Source organism: Lactuca serriola, chromosome 2 (assembly GCF_051521515.1).
Source record: "Lactuca serriola cultivar US96UC23 chromosome 2, Lser_US96UC23_V15, whole genome shotgun sequence".
Taxonomy (NCBI): Eukaryota; Viridiplantae; Streptophyta; class Magnoliopsida; order Asterales; family Asteraceae; genus Lactuca; species Lactuca serriola.
In genome coordinates, this window is record NC_136409.1 from 63872745 (window position 1) to 63885327 (window position 12583).

Here is a 12583-nt window from a genome sequence, read left to right on the forward strand (position 1 = left end):
GATATCATACGTCAAGTCTATGAAAGGGATAAGATCGAACTCATGATGTGAGCTACTCCATGCTTACGATGTGAATCCCAAAAATACACCCTATAAGTAGAAACCAAGGGCTTTGGTGTTGGCTGCTCAATTCTACTCCCCTTTCCCACTTTTACTCTGTGTTAAGCATCTCGAGTCTACCCTAACGCCCCGGTTACGTAACCAAGCCCCGATGGAAGCCCAAAGTCTCGAAGTTTCCGAGAAACTTGCTTATTTCCAGTCAAAGTGTTGCCCGAGTTAATCATCGTCTTCTTCAAACCGTCCTTTTTACCAAGTGAGTTCATACCCTTATCACCACACTTTCAAATACTTTTAAATGTTTTTTTTAAATTCTTTTAAGGGTGGGAATAGAAGTAAACACACGGTGAAACTTGTGTGAAAACATCAATCTTTTGCTATACTTTTCATATTGTTGTTATAACTATCATCCGAAAACATTGGCATGCAAAACATCTTACGACACCACTTTACCCTCTCGGGATGAAATGTGTTTATAAATAATAACATGCTTTATTTATCTGTTTGCATAACATATCATGACAAGGGTAATCATTTTGGACATAAACATATACATTTAAAAAATACGTGACTTAATTGAGAATATGTGAGTCATTCGTCTTCATCGTACCTATCAAGGTATACAAGAAAGCCTTGTTTTATAACCAGAGTCTCCGTCCGGAGAACGTGATAAGTGTGTATAGATCTATGTGGGACTGATGATCCCACACCCTGGTTGTTAGCTACAGCTGGACCGACAGGTTAAGGGCGACAAGTGTCATAACATTTCGACGTTTGAAGAACGTCGCTACAGGCAAATCCATCATAGTACGATTATGAAAACTCACAGGATAGGCAATTATTATGGTATTATGTTTTTGCGGGAAAAGTAATATTACAGTTATTTTTACTTGAAAATAAAACTTCTTATAGTTTTGTTTACTAATAAAACTATACATCATTATTTTAAGTATGACATATTTACTTACAAGTTACAGTCTTGGGCATTTAAGACTGCTCCTCACTTTTAGGAAAATATAGGTTTTTCCTGGTGCGATACATTCATTTCATACAAACAACAAATCACAACTCCTTTTATAAGAAAATATCGGATTTTATGGAAAACAAACGTGAACTTTCGAATGGCATACATTTAAACAACTATATACTTATGAACTCACCAACTTAATTGTTGACACTATTTCTTTGAAATAACTTGTATTCTCAGGGAATCGCTAAACACCAGGTTAGCAACTACTTTTGGGGACGAATGCTCTTGCATTAGTAACATCTTTTGGAGCACCATATTGTATTTGACTTTTGAAACATGTAATACAACAATCATGTAAACTTTTCAAATATATATTATGGTGGTGTGTACTTTCTTTACTATTCAATTGTTATGATATTATACATGACGTCCTCCGCCCACAAATGTTTTTGTCGTTCAGGTTTGGGGGTGTGACAGTTAGAGGGTGTTGTGATACTGCGGGGAGCCGTAGCATTCACTAGTCAACTAGAGGGTGTTGTGATATTACGGGGAGTCGTAGTATGCACTAGTCTGCGAAGGGGGTGTTGTGATACTACGGGGGAGCCGTAGTATTCAGTAGTCAGCGAGAGGGTGTAATAAGCCTACGGGGAGTCGTATTATTCACTATTCAGAGCATGACGTAGAGGAGTTCTTAGGCTTGGGTAGCCTTATCATTTGAGTTTTTAGGAACCTGTTGGCCGGACCAGGGGCGAGATTGGGGGTCTCCATGATGGTCAGGAATCGTTATATGTCGAGTTGAGAAGGGGTTATCACCATCGAAAGGAATTGAAGAAATGGGGTACACATGAATTTGCGGATCCCGAGTCACGAGATGAGTATCAGATTGGAAATGACTAGTTCCAATACTGTTGTTGAATCAGACTCTTGAGTTTGACTATTTGAGTTTGGATCAATCTGTGTATTGAGTAGGCGGGATGAAATTTTAGATTCATAGATGGGTTCCATTTTGAGGGGTATTGGTTTCCATCTGATGACTTAGACCTAAGTAGGTCGGTTCCTTGGTATTGGGAGGACCGCAAAACGTATGGAGCTAGTGAGTAGCAGACAACAAAGGTCGGAGTTAAGAAAAATTCAGATGGGGTTGTAGTATTCGCTTGAGTTAAAGCAAACTTCGTGACTCGTGTGTCTAGACGAGCTGGGATAGAAATTGTGAAAATAAAAAATTTGTGTTATCAAGTGTGCAACGGGTAACCTTCGGAAGTTCAACTTTTGGGTCGGGAGTCAACCTAGTGCTCAGTGTTAAAAGGGATATTTGAGAGGAAACTAGGGCTTATGGTTAGGGATGTCAGAGGATACTTCCGTGCGAGCATGATCATTTTCTTGAGCCTGAGAACAAAGTGTCGAGGATTCATTTTTCATACGGTTTCTGATAGCAATACATGGGGTGGGCATCTGGTGAGTTGTGCCCCTTACATTCCTTTTTAGTACGACCTAGATCGACTGATATGTCGGGTATGAGTGTTTGGCAGATGTGGTGATCGAGGATCTGATTTCATCAGTCACATCAAGATAATCAAGGATGGAAGTATGATATTGAGATCGATCATTCCATGAGTGAGTGGCATGATGATGTCTTGCATGGGCAGTTGTGCAGGGAGTTAGACTACTAAAGTTTTCAGAGACTGAAGAGTCAGAGCTAGTACCGTAACGACAGAGAAATCCGTCCTTCTTTGGATTGGGATTTCCTGATTTGGGTTCGGATGTCCTTTTAAGATAAATGCTTAATTTAGTAGTTTAAAAATGTTGTTTTATGTAAACTAATATGATTCTAATGTAACAACGTTTTGAATTATTAATACGATATACTTAATTTTTTAATTTAAGATGCGTTAAATAGAAACATTATATTAAAATGCTAATAAAGTTACAAGAAAACCCAAAGACAATTTTTATTTTGAATAGTTAGATATTTATATATGTAGTCTTAAATGCAAATTCTAAATTGTAATGTCAAATTTTTACACTAATAAATAAAAACCATTTCTGTCACTTGTCACATTCTCATGCATTATGACACAAGTAATTTTGTGGTTAATTTCTAAAAATTAAACTTCCACTTGTCATTTTATGATAATTTTCAATTTTTTTAATTAATTATTCTAACTTACAAATCATAAAAAGTAATTATTAAATTGTTTCCTTATACTTTTTAATTTTAATATGCTTACTGGGATATATAATTCAAAATGTGCATGTATCTTTCAATATCCCTTTGTCATCTTAGTTAAGAATAAAAACTATAATTGTAAGGCATAGGTCTTGTTTGGTCAATTGCTTCACACAAGATAATAAAATACATTACTTTTTACCAAGTAAAATTCAATTCAATATGGTTTAAAAATATTTATCTCAAAATTCGTAATCAAAATAATCTCTATCCACATATTGTATGTAAATAAAATTGAGTATAGTTTTTTATTTTATGTTATTTTATTTTTAGTATAGCTAAGTTAACTAAAAAACTACCATTTTCTCATTTTTCTAATGATATTTTTTAATTTATTTTAAAGATAACATTATATATATATATATATATATATATATATATATATATATATATATATATATATTTTGTAGTTTTAGTTCAATGTACAAAATTTGAATTCTATAAGAAAACGTCAATTTATTAACAATACACCTTATGTGTTATTTTAAAATATGTCATATTGATGGAAGACCAAACACTAAATGTTTTGACTAAATGAAAAAAAGTGGGGAATAAACTACCAAAGATATCTACTCCCTACGTCCCAAAATTATTGTCCACGTTTGACTTTTGATGTATTTTTATGTCAAATTTGACCATAAATAACTTTATTTGTGTTATATAATTTTTGATGAAACTTATAATAATGAAAATACATTTAAAAAACAATCAATTCATATATCTTGCATAAAAAATTATATAACAAAAACTATATTATTTAAGGTCAAAGTTAAACAAAAGAGACTTAAAAAGTCAAACATGGACAATAATTTTGGGACGGAGGAAGTATTATAAATGGAAGAGGGCCGATAGGGGTGAAAATGTCACCCTTTTGAATTTGTTGTCTGAACGAGGTGACCGTAGTTCACCTACACGACAATTCAAATCCAAAACACGACCAAGAATTTGTAACGGCTACTCGACATCCTTTGTACGAGTACTTAAGTTATTAATCATATTCACAAAAGCTCACATTTGATTCAATAAGGTAAATTAGGTAAGGTAAAATTCCTTCATTTTGATCATACATTTGATTTGATTGATGTACATATTTCTTTCATTGTATTTGTTTTGTCCAATTTTAATTTTAAATTACTAGATTTGATCTCAATGACAAGTTTTATAAAATGAAAACATTATGGATTTTGAGGTCTAAGGGCAATATTTAACTTTAACGAGCATTCAACACAAAACATGTTGATTCTACATTTCTTCATTTTTTTTGTGCAGTAATGATGAGTTATAGTGGTAAATATGTAAAGAAACAGGGAAAATAGGTAAAATAGGAGAAGATGATTGAACAAGGAGAGATTTCTAAATCCGATTACACTTCCAATTTAAAATATAATGGAAAACAATAAGGTGTGTATAATGGTTTGCACGTGTTCGCGATCTAAATTTTATGTCTATTCGACTGATTTGAGTTTTCATGAAGTTATAGAGTTTTGTTATCGTTTGTTGGGTTAGTTCTTTATGTTTTGTTTAATTATTGTCCCATGTTATCGTGGATATTATTGATGACTGAGAATTCATAATCTATTACCCTTTATCGACATAAGAGCTTCGATGGATGAAAGCTGCCACTTTGAATTAATGATACTCTCTTTATCATTTAAATGGTTTGAGGGTTTGCATTATTTTTACCGCTTTAATAGTTTATTGATTTTTGCTAATTTGGGTGTTAATATCACATATTCTTTTGGTTTTTTTCGTACCATTGGTCCAATCCCCTTATATCTTTATCTGAATCTGTAACACTCTAAAAATTTCAACCAATTTAAACTTTTCAAAAACAACCCAGTTTCATTAAGTTATTACAAAAAGGTTTCAATACAATTATTTATCAGAGTCTTCCCAAAACCATATCATAAAACATAATCATGAGGAGCGGTACGATCACGCCTTTGCCTTGTCACGGTCTCCTGAAGAACCTGAAAACATTTAAACCACAACTGTAAGCCCGAAAGCTTAGTGAGATACCCCCAAAATACCAACCACATATACTACGCATAACATAACATAACCAAACAGAACAGCCATGCACTTCGGGTCTACTGTGTGACTGGTCCGCCGCACTGGGCCTTCAGTCCACCTGGTCCACCCTCCGAGTCTAGTCATAGCCATCGAGTATGCAGTGTGGTTGGTCCACCCGCACCGGGCCTTCAACCCACCAGGTCCACTCTCTGAGTCTACAGTATGACTGGTCCGCCCGTACCGGGCCTTCAGTCGGCCTGATCCACACTCTGAGCCTCGGCACATCTGGTCCGCCCTCGTGGGGCCTTCAGCCTATCCGGTCCACTCGCTGAGTCTTCGGGATAACCGGTCCGCCCTGGGTATGTCGGCCTACAGCAAAAAGTAGGACCCGCCTCAACCCAACTCCAGTCCAACTACCATGTGCACATAAACATACAATCATATAACAGTACGCATCCAATCAAACCGATGTAGCAGATCACATAACATAACGCCATCCTAACCAGGATACCGACCTAACCGGTCACTAGCATAGCATCATCCTATATACCAGGATACCAACCTTAACCAGGTCTCTAACATATACCATCCTAACTACTAGGATGCAAACATAGCAACGCAATAACATAACAACGATGCCCGGATCACAATTCGATAAAGGGCCGGCCTTGGTGCCTTAGACCCTGTTGATATAGTGAGGATAACTCACCTCGCAACTGCTGACTGAAAAGATAAGACCACGCTACTCCAACCTCCGACACGAACTCCACCACTGATAATACCAAAAGACTGAACTCAATAAACACCAATAATTACCAAATTACCCCTGGAAGTCAACTGGTCAACTCTTGGTCAAAGTCAAAGTCCTCAGTCAAAGTCAAACTTCCTGACTGACCCTACTCGCCGAGTTAGCCTGCTGACTCGTCGATTCCTTATGCTCTCAAAACTCCCATATCGCGACCCAACTCGCCGAGTCGCCCCAAGACTCGCCGAGTCCCACAAACTCTGAGTCACCACCTGCTCAACTCACCGAGTCGTCCCTCGACTCACCGATTCACAGCTCAACCAAAACGGTTAGGACTTTGCGACTTGACTCACCGAGTCCAAGAACAGACTCGTCGAGTCCAAGGAAATCTTCAACAGACTCGTCGAGTTGTTCTTCCAACTCGTCGAGTTCCTTCCTTTCTTCATCCAACTCGCCGAGTACACTCATGTGACTCGCCGAGTACCTCTAGATCCTAATCCATACAGTGGCTTTCAATCCATGCACTGAATCCAATCCATAGATCCAACCTCCTACAACCTTCCCCACACGTAAAGGTGCAAACTTTATGTGAAACCATGGGGGAATAAGCCCAAAATACTCTAGGTCTAAGGTTTAAGGCAAAGGGGCTTCACCAACCACTCTAGGACAACACCTTTACAACTTCAGATCTAGCTTCTAAACTCGAAATTGATTCCACTCAAGCCATAATCCCGGAAATAGCAACCAAGAACGAATCTAGAAGAAGGAAACTCAAGGTAACAGATTGTTACCTCAGAAATAATCCAAAGGAGGAGTAGATCCCTGATCTACAATGATATCCAGATGCTAGCCTCTTGATCTTCAACCTTCTTCTTCTCAATTTCTCTTCCCAAGCTCTATTTCTTCATCAATGGAGGTTATACATGATTTAAGGGTTTTCTAGGTATTGGAAGGTAACAAAGAGGCTGAGGGTGGGTTATAATGTCCTTTATATAGGGCAAAACCCCGAAAATTAGGGTTCTCTCCACCCAGCCAACTCACCGAGTCACACCTCCGACTCTCCGAGTTGGTCACTTAACACATGACTAGATTCACGACCCGACTCGTCGAGTCTACCCATTGACTCGCTGAGTCGGCCTTCCATATTTACACTAAGCACCCTGAACTTTGCTCTTCTGAACTCGGGGTGTTACAAAATCCTTCAATCTTGGTTGTTGATTTGTTGCTTAAGTCTATTACAAATGATTTCTAGTCTATTACAGATGATTTGAAGATATAACCTCAAAGGTAGAACTTTATTATTTTTTTATGTTATATACGTTGTGTATTAATTCTATTTATATGTTTACTTTCTTCTCAAATTCTAATTCTTGGTGTTCGTTAGGAAATTGGATCTTATTTGATAAAAAAAATTTGAAACACTCGAGAAAAAGCATTGAGAGATTTAGAGGAATTAGAGAAGCTATAAGAATCAGTGAGAGGATATATGGTGATAAAACAAGGAGTTGCTAACTTGTGCAGGTTAATCAACAATCTAAATTATATTGTACTAATTAACTTATTGGTTATAAACTTTGTTGTAAATTAATAGTTTTAGAGTATTTATCCCTACTCACTCACTGGATTAGTTGCTCTGAGATACTAATTGATAATTTTTCACAATCCTCTTGATTATTGTCTTGCTTTTTTTGCCAACCCTTTTACATATGCAATGATAAATCCTACCAAACTCAAGATCCAATTGGGTAAATATAGGGTTGGAAGGGTGATTTCTCTTCATTTTTTTCCATATTAACTTTTTATGAAATCCAAAAAAATGAAGACAAATAAACTGCATTTGGATTTGGAAGTAGATAAAGAAAAAGATGTTCGCCAAATTTTGGCTCACCAAAGAATTCTTCTGGTGTGATTAACTGGTTCGCCAAATTTTGGTTCACCAAATTCTAAGAATTGTAATCGCTTAATGTTTAGATCTTGATATTTAACATTTTCTTTGAGAAATGTTTGGTATTTATATTTTCATATATATCTTTTTTTACTCAAACCCGTGTAGTACTTGAGTATCATGCCTAGTATCTATATAAAATCAAATCAATATGGTTCAAGTGTGGGTTCTATCTTCAACCATATTAATTTTAAATCCTTTTTTTCAATATCTAGAGCTTATTCTTTATTGAAAAAAAATCTAAAAATATCTAAATTCATATATTGACATTATGAATGTGAAAAATATTTTTCGGATTCACATTGAGAATTTTCAAATATTCACATCGTGAATTTGTCGTAAAAAAACCGAATTTGATTTCATTGGAAAAAGGATAAAAAGTTATGATTTTCTATATTTTTAGTTTTTTTTATAAAAAATAAGTTCTACAAGATGAAAAAAAGATTGGTTCTTTGATTCTTTGGTTATATATATATATATATATATATATATATATATATATAATTAGGTTTAGGTTCATTTGAAACCATTCTATTTTTGTGAGACTGTGAGATCAAATCTAAAAATAATTTTAAAATGCAAAATAAATAGAAAATTCCAAAAATTCTTTTTTTAAATATTATTTTCGGAACTTGAATTAACTAAAAAAATATAAAAAAAATAAAAAAAAATCCCGTTTTTTTTTTAAAATACGTGAAATATTCTAATAGAATATTACACTGTACATATTCTAAAAAATAATTTTAAAATGCAAAATAAATGGAAAAATCAAAAAATTCTTTTTTTAAATATTATTTTCGGAACTTAAATTAACTAAAAAAATAAAAAAAAATCCCGTTTTTTTGGAAAAATACGTGAAATATTCTAATAAAATATTACACAGTACATATTCTAAAAAATAATTTTAAAATGCAAAATAAATGGAAAAATCCAAAAATTCTTTTTTTAAATATTATTTTCGGAATTTGAATTAATTAAAAAAATTAAAAAAAAATAAAAAATGCGTCTCACGGTCTCACAAAATTAGGCCGTCTCACATGAACCTAACAATATATATATATATATATATATATATATATATATATATATATATATATATATATATATATATATATATATATATATATATATATATATATATATATATATATATATATATATATATATATATAAAATTTCCGCAACCTCAACACGAAGGCTATATCATCGCATATTTTGATTGTTATTTTATTTTTTCATTATATTTATATATTATGGATAATTTAATACATTTTTCTAATATATATTTCAATATATTAAGATTTTATAAATCATAATATATTGTTGAGACCGTATTATTTTTATCTAAATTACGAAGCAAATTTTTATCAAAATCTCATATAAACATTCGATGTATTTAGTATTTTTTTTATCAGAATGTGGTCGTATGTGTCATTATAAAGAATTTTTTTTTCTATGTCTCCTCCTCAAAATAAGGAAATGTTATTTTTTTTTTCTGGTATTCGTTGAGAAATCTATGTTTCTATAGATTTTTTTATAACGATATAATCAATCATTTTCAACAAAAGAAACTCTTTCGGTTGTAATATTTGTTTATTACTTTAGGATGTACAATTTTATACATTAAAAAGCTTTAGACAAATAGTTATTTTTTATTTTGGGTATAATGACTTAGGAGGGTAATTAGGTTTTCAGTTTGTCCGTATTAGGTCATTAAGGTTTTTTTTGTGCGTATTAGACCAATATGATTGTTATTATCGTTTATAAATAGTCATTTTTATCGGTTTCTTCCTGTTTAACTGGTAAAAATGACTATTTCTAAACGGTAATAACAACCATATTGGTCTAATACGCACAAAAAAACCTTAGTGACCTAATACAGACAAAATGGAAACCTAATTACCCTCCTAAGTCATTAACCCTAATTATTTAGAAAACATGCTTACTAATCAATGTGACTGACTTGTTTGACTGAAAATAGTTGTTTACATTTAAACTTATCACACAACCTTTCCAAAATTTCTAAGTCTAAAAACTCATATGATTGTTTATCTTCATTACATAAATATGCAACATTTTATCAATAACTTCTTTTTTGTCATTTAAATGATTACATGAACGCATCCATATGTACAAAAACAATCTCTCTTTGATACCTCCTATCAATGTCTACATTTGATAACGAATAGAAATGTAAAACCAACAGGGACTTGCAAAGGATGCCTATTATCAATTATTTTATAAACAACAAAACCACAACATGAACTAAAAAACTGAAGTTGCAAAATAAATAAAAAATCTGCATATAAACAAACACATACAGACTATATACAACACATAAAGTTTATAAAGCATGAAACTTAATGATATGAAAAGTAAAAAACTTAAACGAGACTTTATAGAAAGAAAGATCACCCTTACTTGCCACTAATGGTTGAAGACATCAACAAGAATCTAATCATGGAATCCACATGTTGTCTGATCATGACTTCAGTATTCATCCACTAAAACGTAAGAATTGCAATTGAACTCTATTAACATTTGAAAAGGGAATTAGGGTTTCAAAGAAGACGACGAAGGGTTTCAAATTTTTTTTTTGGACCATTTCTCGATTTGTGTGTGTCATCCTTACGCAGTGGCCATGCTAATCTTCTCTGTATCGTTCCAATTTTATCGATGTCCCTGAAGGGACGACTATAGATGAAAAGCTTTGCCATATAGAGGAGTAGCAGGTTCTTCTTCTGGTCGATATGGGACGACGCGAGTTTTAAACGAACTAGTTTACTGTTGATGGTCATATATTCTCAATGTCTTTAAAATTAGGGTTAGTGACTTAGGAGGGTAATTAGGTTTCTAGTTTGTCCGTATTAGGTCACTAAGGTTTTTTTTGTGTGTATTAGATCAATATGGTTGTTGTTACCGCTTAGAAATAGTCATTTTTACGGTTAAACAGGAAGAAACGGGTAAAAAGGACTATTTCTAAACGGTAATAACAACCATATTGGTCTAATACAGACAAACTAGAAACCTGATTACCCTCCTAAGTCATTATCCCTTTATTTTGACTATATTTGTACTCTAAATATTCAAATTTTTGGCCCTGCTGGCGATTTAAACATTTACCCATGATTATATTACCTATATAATTGTATTTATCTGCAACGCACGAGATTACACTTAGTTAAGTGATAAGAGAAACACATGTTTCATTTAGATGGAAAATTTTACACATTATGATAATAGTAAATTATATGTTTTTTATAACGGTTTTAAGCTTATTGTGTATATTTACATGTTAATTTTAAAATGCCGATTAAAATTAAAAATAATTTAGATTAGCTTAGAGCACACTTTCTCTAAGGAAGTGAAGAATTGGACAGTAAAATAAGTTGGATAAATAGGATACACTGATGGCCTGTAGAAGAAAAAAGTATGTATTGACATTAACACTCTTTCAAGGTTTAGAATTGGACAGTAAAATAAGTTGGATAAATAGGATACACTGATGGCCTGTAGAAGAAAAAAGTATGTATTGACATTAACACTCTTTCAAGGTTTAGTGTTGCTTTTCTTCAAACTCGATGATGGAGGTTTCTGAATGATAACAATATGATGTGGGTAAAAATTATTAATTTCATTCGTGGGTGAATGGGTGGTTGTGTCAAGATGTGGATGTGATAAATGCAAATGGTATCAGGGGCGAAAATAATAGGCTAAATAGATCTCGTTAAAAAAGTAAGATTATTACCCACTTAGATTTAAGCAACAAATATGTGATTACGTAATTACACTTTTTGGAAGGATATGTTGTAGGGAACATGTTGTTAAGAAAAGATTTATTTAGAATTTAATTACACTTTTTGGAAGGATATGTTGTAGGATATATATTGTACCGTTAAAAATCATTGGGACTCAGGTAAGTTGAATACAGATAGAGTTGGCACCATGAGATCAAAGGGGGTTTCAAGGATTAACATATCAGTTTAGTGTATTTCACGGCAGGCCGACTCTATCCTTTGGAAAACTAAGATAAGGCTTAGGGTTCCCAATCTAAAGGACCTCCAATTTTAAACTTTTTTCTTTTAAATATGTATATATACGTATTTCTTGGGTTATCAAAACAAGTTAAAGCTTGACCTTTTGTTAAAAGCGTTGGTTTATAAACTAAGGGTCTCAAGTTGATACTATTTGCTTATTTGAAGGGCTTCAATTCTTTTGTTTGCTTAGAGCCCTCAAATTAGTTGAGCCGCCCCTATTTCACGGCCAGCTCCACGAGGGAGGATATTGAAAATATAACATCGAGCGATGGTGATTTCATGACACGATAGTCTAAATATGTTATGATGAAACTTAACATTATTGCTTAACGGATTCTTTCTTAACTATATGCCCATTGGTGTTAATATAGTGTACAAAGGCTTTGATCTTTCTTATATTTTTGGCCCCATGTGTTGGTGATTTTAGTATCACCATGTCATTTTAAGTAACTGGAACTAACATGTGAGCTAAGGGGCTTCATGATTTGTACTATAATACATATACGGGGTTGTGCAGAGTGCACGCATATAACATCGAGTCAGAAGCCGGTTCGACGACTAGTCGGGGGTCCGGGGGCAGCGCCCCCAG

General features: G+C 33.5%; 1 non-coding gene across 1 annotated transcript; it reads right to left on the reverse strand.

The window, feature by feature from the left end:
* Positions 1 to 10547: 10547 nt before the first annotated feature.
* Positions 10548 to 10649, reverse strand: LOC145091065 (U6 spliceosomal RNA). Its single transcript, XR_013701954.1, has one exon. It is a non-coding gene; the product is annotated as a U6 spliceosomal RNA (small nuclear RNA).
* Between the last annotated feature and the right edge of the window lie 1934 nt (positions 10650 to 12583).